At 37.2% G+C, this 12,997-nt stretch overlaps 1 long non-coding RNA gene across 4 annotated transcripts in view; it reads right to left on the bottom strand.

Annotated features, from left to right (window-relative positions):
- Positions 1–12,997, bottom strand: part of LOC105860215 (uncharacterized) — an 89,786-nt gene that overhangs the window by 62,881 nt on the left and 13,908 nt on the right. For all 4 annotated transcript variants that reach the window (XR_012920546.1, XR_012920548.1, XR_012920545.1 and 1 more), the window contains one exon: positions 224–361. This is a non-coding gene — a long non-coding RNA (uncharacterized LOC105860215). The remainder of the gene's footprint in view (positions 1–223; positions 362–12,997) is intronic.

Below are 12,997 nucleotides of genomic sequence, written 5' to 3'. Positions count from 1 at the left end.
AAATCAAAGGTGCATGTGACACCCCCCCTATAGCTTGTCTTGTTGTATCCAGGTATTATGCACAAACAGCATGTAAGGTCAAATGTTGATTGACAGCCTTCCTATGCTAAAGAAAAGAACTAAAAAAAAAAGAGGCAGCACATGGCAAATACCTCAGGTTCCTTTCTCAGCTAGTTCACTCAAGTCCCCCTGTAGGGGTTTCCAATCCTCCCCTTAATTTCACCTTGAATTCCCTGGTTTGATTGAAGAGCTTCACAGAAGGGTCTATTACAGATTGAGGAATGATCCATTTCACATCTGAAGCTCCAAAGAGCTACTTGTGAGGAATCTTTGAGTGCATTTATCTCACATGTGAAGCTTTCTGCAAAATCAATATGGGTATTTTTCAGTTTGACAAGTCAACATGAAATATCACATAATAATAGAAAAACAGAGTTGTACATTTAAACATACTCAATACAGTTATCTATGACAAAGCTCATAGTTATTACTCATGGATATCCTTGAGTAAGTCTAATCTAAATTCCTTCTGATGGCTGGGCTAAAGAGCATAGACAGTGTAACAGACTGGTCACCATATTTTTTGCTGTTGTAGCCTAATTAATCCAGGTTCTGCAGTGAGGGCAGAGAATGGGCAGGAATCATAGCCTTTTCTTCTAATTTAAGAGTGATATGATAAGTGGAAGGAAAATAACCAGAGGTGAAAAAGACAAAGTAACAGAACAAAGGAGAACTGTAAAATAATGTCACATTTAGCTAATTGGCAAAACTGGGTAAAATGGTCACCCAAAAAAGGACAACCATGTCTCAAATCCCAGCCATCACTGAGGCAAGTGCTAGCAGGATAATTGACATATTTGTGAATAAGTGATATGTTTGTGTTAGGGTCTGACAATCTTTGGGCAAATTCCAGGCCTATTTTATCATCTGCATAAGCTTGAGGAACATGATTTAACATCTCTAAATCTCTGTTTTTTTCATTTTGAAATGGGATTAATCATAAGATTTACAAGGTTTTGTGGTGAGAATTAAACATAAAGCACTTGGCACATACAAAACATTCCATTCTCGGTAATTATTGATGAAATTATTATAGTTTCTATGAACATATCCACAAACTCTCTAAGGTTCTAAGCTGGTGCCATTCCTACTGTTTCCTGGGACCTTTACACATTGTTTAAAGTTCCCAAGTTGTAGATGACAGTTCTGGTCAAAGACTGCTCACTAAATTAGTTCTGGTCCTTATGGAGAAGTGCAACTTTTTTCTTAAGAACAGTCTTCCTCCAACCAGGAAGACTGCCCTCATCATTCATGTGGGAGAAAATCAGATGAGAATGTGAAAAGGGGAAAGAACCCAGGCATAGAGTCCAAATCAGCTATTCAATTCAGACAATGGATGAATGTAGAAAAATGTTGCATATAGTTTTCCTTCATATACCAATATGTTATAATTAATAATGGAGTTATCTTCTTATATCCCACTATAAAAAGGACCTTAAAAACAAACAAATGAACAAACCAAAAATCCTCAGGAGAAACCCAGATTTAAATAGTTCACTCTAACTATTCATTCCTTTCTACCACATTTTCTGGTAGCCTATTACTACTTAATACTTAACTATCTGTGCTTGGGCCAAGTAATTTACAGATTACTTAAAATATATTCTGAATTTGTTTTTTAATTTAATTTTTAACTTAGAATTTTAATTTTAGGTTAATTCTCCCCACCACTCAGAATAAAGTCAGAGTAGGCAAAACATGAGAGTTTAGAGTCATGAAAATTCATCTTAAAAACAAAATAAGAAAAAACATCATTGTAAAATGCAGCTGAAGTTTAAGAACTCTTCTCCTATATTCCAAAGTCAAATAACTAAATATAAATGACTTTGTGTTTAATTAATTCAAACAATATGTATCAAGAACTTAATATAGGCAATATAGTTAATTTTTTAGCTGCCCTACTGTTCTCCTTTATTATTAAAATTAAGCTACAGCTTTCATTCCAAAGAGAAATTAAAATATTTTATTATATGCTGATACAGAATTACAACTACAAATTGAAACAATTTCCTACTTAAAAAGGGTCATTTCCTCAAAATTTTTAATTTATTTGATTTGGGCTCAAAATACGTTTTTACCAAGGAAACAGATTTGTAAGTGATCATTAAGTTCCCAGATTGACACATAAAAACCTGTTCAATGTAAAATGTACCTGAAACACACTAATAATACCAAGACTTGGGCAACTCTAGGTCATGAGATCTGTAAATTTAACCCTGCAAAGGCTTAGAGAGTGTCACTGAGCACTGAGCTTAGAAACTTTGGGACATACCAAGTGAGAGATCTGGTAGAAGAATGGATCCCTTGCGAGTCTAGGTGATCACCATTCTCCTCATCATCACCATATCCACATCGTCATCACCACACCATGTTTCACCCAAAGTATTGCTATTAATACATGGTAGCTATTAAGAGGATAATGGTAGGTAGTCAATAAGATAACATATCATCTTGACTTTTTAAGTCAGTGAAGAAGAACTGCTCCAGAATGTCAGGGCCTTACTCTTCTCTGTGGCACTTAAACCTCTTCCGTGATGTTTAATTTCCCATTAGGACCCTGAGCACTTTTGACATGCTTTCACTTAAGCAAACAAGGCTTACGATATCACTATCCAAGTTTCAACACCCGCTCCTTCTGAATTTTGCCTTGTGCTATGGCAAACCACACTCCTTATTCATAGCTTTGAAAGGTCTAGGAAAGGAATTAGCTAAGGAGCTGCTTAACATATTCCCTGGCATTCTGCTAGTACCACAATATTGAAGTGAATATTTGCCTTTTTTTTTTTTTTGAGACAGAGTTTCACTTTGTCATCTCAGCCAGAATGCGGTGGCGCGTCATAGCTCACTGCAACCTGAAGCTCCTGGGCTCAAGCGACCCTCCTGCCTCAGCCTCCCCCAAAGCTGGAACTAGAAGTGCACCCCACTGTACAAGGGCTAATTTTTCTATTTTTGGTAGAGACAGGGTCTGGCACTTGCTCAGGCTGGTCTTGAACTCCTGATCTCAAGGGATCCTCCTGCCTCGGCCTCCCAAAAGTGCTAGGATTACAGGCCCGAGTGACCTCACCCTGCCATGCCTTTTTTAAAGATTTAATAGAAAATAATTTCACAACTTCTGTAAATTACTTACGTATTCCAAAGGTTGTCCTCCTTCGTTATCAGGGTTTTCTAACTTATCCCACTTCTGGTTTTGATTTTAATTATAAACCATACTACTCAAAACTATGAGTAATACCTGTCTTTCGAGTACTTCAGGTATGCCATTAAGTAGTATCGCATAGTTCAATTAACACAAATGCTGACTACGGGGCACTACGTAGCACTCCAGCCACTTGTCCATACCTTTCAAGTAAGTACACAGTACATACTATCCCTACAGTTTGCAATCCACCTAAGTGACCTCTGGCCTCATCAAATCATAATCACAAAATATATACATACCCCATTTAAAAATAGAATTAAGAGGGGGCTGCAGAGGGGAGAGAAATGAAGAGTTTTTTAATGGTACAGAGTTTCAGTGCTGCAAGATAAAAAAGTTCTAGAGATCTGCTTCACAACAATATGCTTAACACTACTGAACTACACACTCAAAAATGGTTAGGATGATAAATTTGGTGGTTTTTACCATAATTAATTTTTTAATAAAAATTGTGGTCAAACTGCTTTAAAAAACTAGTGCATTAATCCAAAAATAAATGAATAATTATGGAACATCTAAAACTAAATTAAGAATATCCTGATATTTAAGTGTTAGGCAGCCAGGATCCTAGATTTTGACCCGAATTTCTTTTGTATGAAAATACTGCCTAGGAAATTATCTATGAAGTTTTCAACTCCAAATGGACAAACATATGGCTTGACATAGGAGAAACTGCACATGAAAATATAGGTCAAAACTAAATGAATTAATGAAACTCAGATTATAGAATTTCACTTCTCTTCCGAAAGATTCAAAGAGTGAAACACAAGAAAACCACCACTCCCAGGTGCTATGTTCTAAGGCTATAACTACCACATGCTGTTGCCATTTAGAATCTCAAAATTTCACTGAATTTTCAAAAGACCAAAGCAAAAGTTGAAGCTCATTGAGATAAAAATACTTGAACCCAAACCAAACTAGTTTTCAGTGGTTTCTCTGTTTTTGTAACAGTAGTTCCACAGTACTTTACCACTACTTTCTTTAAGGTTGATGATTTTTTTTATTTTAACATTTTATTCTGGTTAACTTTTTTAAAATTATATTACAAAATAAAGATTTTTCAGGATTCAGGGTCATAATACTGAACAAGTTGAGCAAATCTATATTTGCCCCACACAAATATAAGACACAGAAGCTTCGAAAGTAGACAAAATAGGACCAGAGAGTAATGTGAGTAGTTTATGGAAACTAATGTTTTTACTTTACAATCCTGCCTCATATACACAGAATGAAATCAATTAAGAGCAAAAGTAGATCATTACCTTTTTAATGTAAAATCCCAGGGATAAAATGACAAGACAAAAACTAATGGACATGGTACACTGATTCAAAAATTTATTAGGATTTTTTTCTCTGCCTTTACACTCTATTCAATCATTCTATGGCCTGATCATCTTTTTAAGATTTATTTGTAAGAATAATCTGCATAGTTTGTTATATTAGGGGTAGCAAATCCTTGAGAGCCAGTGTGAATCTGAGGTTTATAATCAGACTGACAGTTTGAATAATAATAGTTACCTACAACTAACATATCTCAGGTACTTATATCATCCCCTTAGAGCAAGCATGTGAGTTTGGCACCAATATTCCCCCTGAGATATGAAGAAACTGAGACTTAGTGAGATTAAATAACCTGGCCAACATCATACACTAAAAAAGTGCTGTGCTCTTAACTAGAAATCTCTCCTATATCTTGATGAATTGCCACAAGTGTAGCTTCATTTCAGGGTGGATTATTCTTCCACATCATCTATTATATACTTTTTTTATCTTTTTGATAAATGAGTTCTGTCTTGCTTTTGGGATATTCTCTTGCCTAATAGTTTCTGAATAGAAACCATATTTTGGACACATACACTTGTTTTGATTGACTCTGTGACTGAGCTAAACATGATCATGGGCCAATGTGGCCATTGGCCATCAGCAGCAGCTCCCTTTGTCCCACTGCTACCTCATTAGGCACCTTTGCATGAATTGCTTGCATGGAGTGTGAGTTTCATCAAGCAACGGGGTTGCAGACCATTTACTACACGGGAGCAGCACCCATAATGGCATGTATTTTGAAATGTACTTGAATTCAGGTCTATAATCTCAAGTAATTCAAGGTATTGAATTCTCTAAATACCCATTGCAAATACCACAATCAACAGCAGTGAAGAACATAAAGACCAGCACAACATGCCTTTCCATTTCCCTGCCTCAGCTACCGTGTTTCCCCGAAAATAAAACCTACCCATAAAATAAGCCCTAGCAGGATTTCTAAGCATTTGCGCAACATAAGCCCTACCCCAAAAATAAGACCTAGTGATGGGCGTGGCTACGCAACGTATCTGCACAACCCATGCATTTCGTCGCAGAGTGGTAAAGAAGATGAGCAGTCCTTCTCATCTGCCCCATTGTGACAGCTACTATCCCAGAGGTGACCAGAAAGGTGCAGGCAGCCCCACTAACAAGGTCGGCTCCCCCTGTCAGGTCCTGGCCATCCTGTGCGTGCTGCAAGCTGAGGCTTTGAAGGGAAAATAACACATCCCCTGAAAATAAGCCCTAGGGCGTCTTCTTGAGGAAAAATAAATATAAGACCCTGTCTTATTTTCAGGGAAACCTTCCCTCACCCCCTCTCTCTGCCCAGGTGGATATAGCCATGCCTTTCCTAATGAGCACAGAGTGACAGCACACTCATGACAGGTTACTGAGGGCCAGCCTTGGAAACTAAGAGTAGTAAAGCTAGAACCCTAAAAACTTTCTAGATCATGCCATAAAATTACATATGAGACAAATGTGGTCCAAAGAGGGCACGTGGTTTGTCCAAGGTTGTAAGCTAATGAGTGAAAGAGTAAAGATGTTAAACTCCAGTGCAGTTTTAAATTCAAGACTGTCTTAAACAAAGGCCAAATAATTTATTACACACTTTTCATATAGTATTTCACATAATCCTTGCAACCTTCACATAAGATAAATATTGTTACTCTTCTTACAAATGAAATATGTTAATTAATTTAGCAAAATTCACATGGCTAGGAAGTGGCAGGCGCAGAGATCAGTTATTAACACACCTTAACTTCCAATGCAATGGGCAAATTTCTACCAAAAGAAAAAAAAAGCTGATTCAGAAAAGATTATGACACTACACAGTGGTGGGTTGATGTTGAGATTAAAGGAAAGAAAGTTGTGAAATTTAGGCATGGGAATTAAAAAAAAGAAAAGAAAAGAAAAAACCTAAAGATGTAGCATGAACACACTGGTCTTTAATTTTATTTCTTTATAACCTGCTTTTTTGCTCAAAAGGACTTATCAAAAAAAATTCTTATCAAAGGTTTATCAAAAGCTTATCCAAAAAATGCATCTATTACAATAAGATAAACTAAAGTTAAAATAAGTAAATAAAATGCATCTAAGGGAAAATGCAGAAATGTTTAAGAGAGACCAAATTCTTGCAAGGAAGTCTTACACACTTGCCAGAGGTAGGCTATAAATTTGAATCTGAGCTTTCAGACAGGCTACATGAAGAGGGAAACATGATCCATTACATGAACTGCAGCATCCCTAAAACAAAGAACGAGCCATTTGTTCAGGAGAGACACAATTATTCCTGGTTATGAGACCATAGAGAAATTTGTCCCTGCGGCCCTCCTCGAGAAGGCACGATATAAAGCAGGGAACAGAGGCCTCAACAATATCCTCCCAGCACACAGAGCGACGCATTGTGTAGGGTTGTTTATTGCACCATTCATTAGTGCAACGCAGCAGCACTGCACGGAGAGGAGAATTCAGCCATGGCAGTTCTTTGGGGACAGCATGCTAGTTGATTCTGGGAAAGGGAAGAAAGGAAGGAGAGGACCATGCTGAATGGGCAGTATACCGAAACCACACAGACACAGTGTGGAAGTCTTGCACAAACACTAACTTCTTTAATGCCTTCGCGAGAGCACTGCCAACCCCATCTCAGTCTATGAGGCAAGGAGCCACTTTCCCTTACTTTGTCCAATCCTGTATGAATTCTCCCTCCCTAACCTGCCCTGGGGCAGAGGAACAGATTAAAACCAGTGGCCTCAGCACCAGAACTGGCTCTGAAGTTGGCCTGGGAAGAGTTATGGAGCGGACAGAGTAGGCAGAGCAAGGCCAGGAGAGCCATTACAATAGCCGTGTGCTCAAAGAGTGTGACAGTCCAGTGTCAGATACAGGCTCCACTCTTCCTAAGCTCAGCGGAGAGCCCCAGCTACAATGGGCAGACCTCTGCTAGAAGTTATTACCCTCGTTCATTTATTCACTCATTCACAGAGTCAACGAATACTTAGTAGCAATTATTACAGTGGCATGTTGGGTACACACAGTCGGACAAGACACAAGTGGCCCTTTCCTAATGGAGCCTGTGGGTTAGTCTCTCCCTGGAGATGTGCTTAATTGGGACAGGAGGGAGCCGGAAGCTGGAGAATCACTGGCTAAAACTGCAGATCCTGCCTTTTTTTCACAAAAATGGACTCATGGGAGAATCATCTGGAAATCTGGAGAGCAGCCCTTTCTTTGGGGATTAACTAAAAACTATGGCCTTGCACTTCACTCCAGCAGCCCACGGTTTCCAGTTGCCTCGTCCATCAAGAATGAAACTAATACCTGCAACGAATGCTTCATCGTGTTCATGAAAGAAAAAAAAAATAAAAGAGTAAGGTGTGAAAGCTAACAGCACTATAGAAATATTATTTCTGAAAAGTGCGCATATCGATAAAATGGACCTTAAAGTTATTATTGCATAATTGTACCTGAGTATCTATCACAGCTAGAAATGTGTTAAAAACATGAGATAATGAAATGAAAATGAGAAATTTATTCAATCTAAATACTAGACAGCTATATTAACTAATAACATTTAAAGGCTTGCACAGAAGGACTCACCAAATGTCCTAGAATGTTAAAAACATAATTAAGAGTAGGCAGAAAGGGAACCACCAGTGTGTTCTTACCTGTTGATGTACACGCAATATGATTATGAAAGGAATAAAACACACTTTAAAATAGTCATTTCACATTATCAAGCAAAGTTCAGAGCATGCTAAGAAATAGCTCTATTCCAGAGAGAGTTGTGCCTTCACTTACAATTCCTTTAACTGAAACTGGAGTTGTCATCTCCCTTCCACAACTTACCAGTTCTTATTATACCAAAGAAATGTGGTCAACTGGAAAACACTAAGCACTAGTCTTACCCATGCAGATTAAGACCAATTTTAAGCATTTTTACATTAAGCACACATAACACAAGATGCACTGCACAGCATTATTTACCTGAAATCAAATTCTCACCTTTTCCTCTTCCAGATTGGCTAACAAGCACTATGGACTTAAGGATCAGACTCTCTGCTTTCAGAGTTATCTGTTTGTATGCCATAAATGATTTAGTTGAAAGTAAAGGGCTCATTAGATGCCTCACTTTATAAAGAAGTAAGATACCTATGTAATACTCTTTTAACACCCTTTAAAATATGCCCATCTCTTACCTCTTCCCAGTTGGTCTCCCAGATTTGATGCCATTTAAATGTTCTGCAGACTCCATGCATCATTATTTCTGTAGATAGTTTGTTTCTGAAATTATTTTTCATTTCTGAACTTATTAGGCCTCAAGTAATAAACCAAACTTACAATCAGCTGTGGTTTCTAAGCAATCATCATGCACATCTGAACTGTTTTCAAATGTGATGACATTTTTTGAATACTTTTTGACAATGAATGAAGCTGACATAACATTGCATTTGTTTGTTAATCTGGATTTTGTACTTTGTGCATTTGCAACCAATATAATTGTAATCAGGCCCTAAATATTTTCCTATGAGCATGAACTTTTAAACTCTAGAGTGCCTTTGGTTCCTAATGAATGAGATAGCCCTACCCACATCAGCAACAGATATCATTTTTCACCAGAGACCTGGTCCAGAAGTCTCTGGAGACTGAGCCACCAAATCCCAACCCAAGGATTGGGCACTGTGAAATATTGCCTGGTCTTCGCCAATTGAAATCTGGAGCTGGCCTGTCTTCTGGCAAACACTCCACATGTGGGTGGAAATGACACCTTCTCTGAGCACTGAGAACTTCTCAATGCCTGATAGCTACATTTGGCTCCTGATTCAAAGCCTCTTTTATTTTACATCTTTCAAATAAAATCCTCTTTTGAGGTCCAGTTGAATATTAGAGGAATAATATATCACTGACCATATTGCCTCTCATTCACACACACAATACAGCGCTCAGTGGAAATACTCTTCAGAAACAGATACAATGAATACCTCTTAACATCTCACATTTGTCTTTGGAGACTTCTCCAAGATAACTGCTACAGCTCATATCCCAGTAGTGAATTATGCTGGAGCCAGAAATCTCCCAGTGCTCTACTCCCAATGCTATAGACTCACATCCTTTCTATACTGTTCTACATTAAAAGTAAAGTGTCTGGAAATGTTGGAAAAATGTGTGGGGAACCATGGCATATTATTATTATATTATATATTATTATAATATATATTATTGATATATAATTATATTGTTATAATAATTATTATCAATATTTACAATACTGATTTCCTTGTGGATGACACTGAACTTCTAAAACGATAGCACCATTAAACTTTAAAATGTAGACCTTACATTAGGACCTAATGCTAGGCCTGTTATAAGCATCTCACTAATCTGTTCTTCCACTTTGTACACTTAATATTGGCTGAGCACCTTATCCGTGCCCAACACTGTGCTGAATGAATCCTGGCAAGTGCAGCAGACTGGGTCCCTGGGAATAAAAAAAGGCAATGATTGCCATCCATCGTGGTATTTTATGTTTGTGCCTCTGCAAGACAAATTTAAGCCCATTTTACTAAAATGCAATTCCATTTCTCCTTGTTCTGCCCATGGAGTAGATAAATAGCAGCCAATCACTATCCTCTCCAAGATAGCCTTTCTGATACTTAAAATGCTCAAAGTTCCTTTCTCTTGTTCAAAATAAACATATTTTTTCTGCAAAGAAAAGAAGATTACATTTGATGTGTGCAACAAGCCAATATAACTCCTTTGCTGTGTCATCACATTGTCATTGATATGAAAATATAGAATATAAATTCTCAGCCACATTGTAAGGATACAGCAAAAGATAGTCCCATGCGATCACCCAGTTTCTTAGGCATTAATCTATACACTAATTCTGATACTGCCATTCTAAGAAAATGCACTATAATGGAACAAAAATTTTGCATCACTGCACTAGAAGAGGGAAAAATAACTAATAGGCCTCTATCCCATATGACTCATATCACAGTGCCCTGCCCCCAAAGAAATCAAGACACACTGTCACTGAACCACATTATTATCCCTTAAGAAGACTATAAAATGTGTACATCATTCATTCGTTGACATTGAACTTGTGCCAAAACTATTAAGAGCACATATTAATAGATATCCCAAATGTGTAGGAATGAATACAGAATAAAACAAAATGAAATTGGTATTCACTATTAATTTGTCTTTTATAAATGATTAAGTAAAGCATTTGGAGGAAATAAAAGGGCAATAAATACCCTTTTATCACAAACTGGGGGATTTCTCTTACTCTGGGCTTGCACACAACCAGTTTACAAATACGCATAATTGCCTATGGTCAACATCATATCACTGCCAGATCACACATTAAACAGATAACCACTATTATTATAAAAGCGACTTCCTTGACCTCATATTTTGGTCTGGCTAGGAATTCCTGTATTTTCCCAGATTGGCTGTTACACAGTGCCAATCTTGTGCTGTGCATGTCAATTTGTTCCGGTATAAGTGACCGATGCCTTACCGAGCTTACTCTAAAACACACGTATATGCATATGAATAGCATAACTTTAAGAAATATGATCATAGTTGTTCCTGCAGTGCTTTTTAAAATCTGAAGTCTATGTGTTGGTTTGTGTTTTTTTTTTTTTTATTATAGCTAAGGTACAGTGTGTGTTATTTGGCAGCTGAATTTGACATGAAAATATAAAAGGTTTGGGCAACCACATATTTGGAAATAGAAATCTTTCCTGAAAACATGGCTTTGGTTTTTAAACACAGCTAAATTTCTGGAAACTTCAATTTGTTAAAGACAGCCAAGACTTCAATCATATTTAACATATTCCTGGGGTTTACATATAGTGTTTCAAAGTAATAAACAACATCTTGTTTGGAGTAGCACGAAGAAAATGAGGCAAGCACTTCTTTAGAGTAAAAGCTCCACTTTTAAAAATAGTTTGGAGACTCATTCTTATGTTGGTAAAATCACAAAACACTATTCAGCAAACAAAACATGATGAGCTCAATTCAAGTTGGTAAACATTTTTAGCTGGCTTCATTTGTAGTAAGAATTTTAATGTAACCATAACTTCAAGAATGCATCCTTTATAATGGAAACTTGAGGGGCAAAACTTTTTTTTGATTGTTAATAAGAACAATGGTGTCAAATTTGCACTTGAAAATCAGAAGAGATGTGATGACAACAGTAAATTGATTGTTTGAACAATTTTAAAAATCACATTACAGTGCACTAAAATGCATCTACATGTACTCACTAACAGTCTCACTGCAGTGACCAAAATGCCTCCAGGCCTGATTCACTAGTAGAAAATAGTCTCTATCCCTCAGGTAGGATCTATCTATGCCTTACCTCCAGCATGTAAAACTTGCATTAAAGCTGTAAATCCCTCAATCCCTCGCATGCTTTGCCTCATTGGTCTAAATATAATAGTGATGTCTAAAACCCCTTAAGTCACTTAGTAAGAATAACAAATACTTTTCAAGAAGCAAAGCATGATAAGTCAAAATAAAACCATCCAAGGAAAGAAAGGTAAAGGGAGTTTCCTCTATACTCTGTACATGAGGTCAGGTCAAATTCCATTTAACCATACTTTCTCCCTAGATAGGGGCTCAGTGACCAGAGCATTTATCCTAAGAACACTTTCAGATTCACATTCAGATAACTTATGGCAAATCATCAAATAAACACACGAATATCCTGCCTATGTTGTTAATATTCCTTTATTTTGCCTGCATGTTATTCCTAATTAGTTTAGGTAATAAATATTTTGATAGATAAAACCTGTGAATGCATCTAAAAGTTTAAAAATTGGTGATATGTATGCACCTTTCCCATCACCTGGATTCAAAGCCACTATCAACGTGGACCTCAAAAGTAGAAAGAACTTAGATTCAAGTTTGCCTGGGACACCCTTGGTTTGAGTCTCTCTTACCTGAATCAATTTTTAGTAACACCTCCCTTCCATCTCAAAAGTCTCCCAGTTTGGATGGTAAACCACATGGCCACCCTTCTTATAGGATAATAGATGATACCTACTTGATACGACTTCCAGAGTGCCAAGCATGTTTGCCCCAAGTATTTACCCGGATCAGACAGTACAGCGTCTGAACTCTCCCAGCTACACTACAAGTTCCTTGAGTACTGAGATTACATTTTTATTTAACTGTGTTTCCCAAAACTAGCACAGTGTCTAGTATACAGGAAATGCTAAATAAATGTTATTTTGGCATATGGACTTTCCATTTCTATATCATAATTTCGTTTATAGGGTCCTTGATCACCTTTCCCTTCCATAAGATATCACAGCAATCCATCACACTGATGACACTACACTGATTGAATCCAATGAGGGAAAAGTAGCAACTATGCTAGACTTACTGGTGAGACATTTACATGTCAGAAGGTGGGAAATAAATCCAATTAAAATT

The sequence above is a fragment of the Microcebus murinus genome, chromosome 8 (assembly GCF_040939455.1).
Source record: "Microcebus murinus isolate Inina chromosome 8, M.murinus_Inina_mat1.0, whole genome shotgun sequence".
Lineage (NCBI taxonomy): Eukaryota > Metazoa > Chordata > Mammalia > Primates > Cheirogaleidae > Microcebus > Microcebus murinus.
Note: the sequence above shows the minus strand (reverse complement) of the source record. Positions and strands in the feature narration are given on the sequence as shown.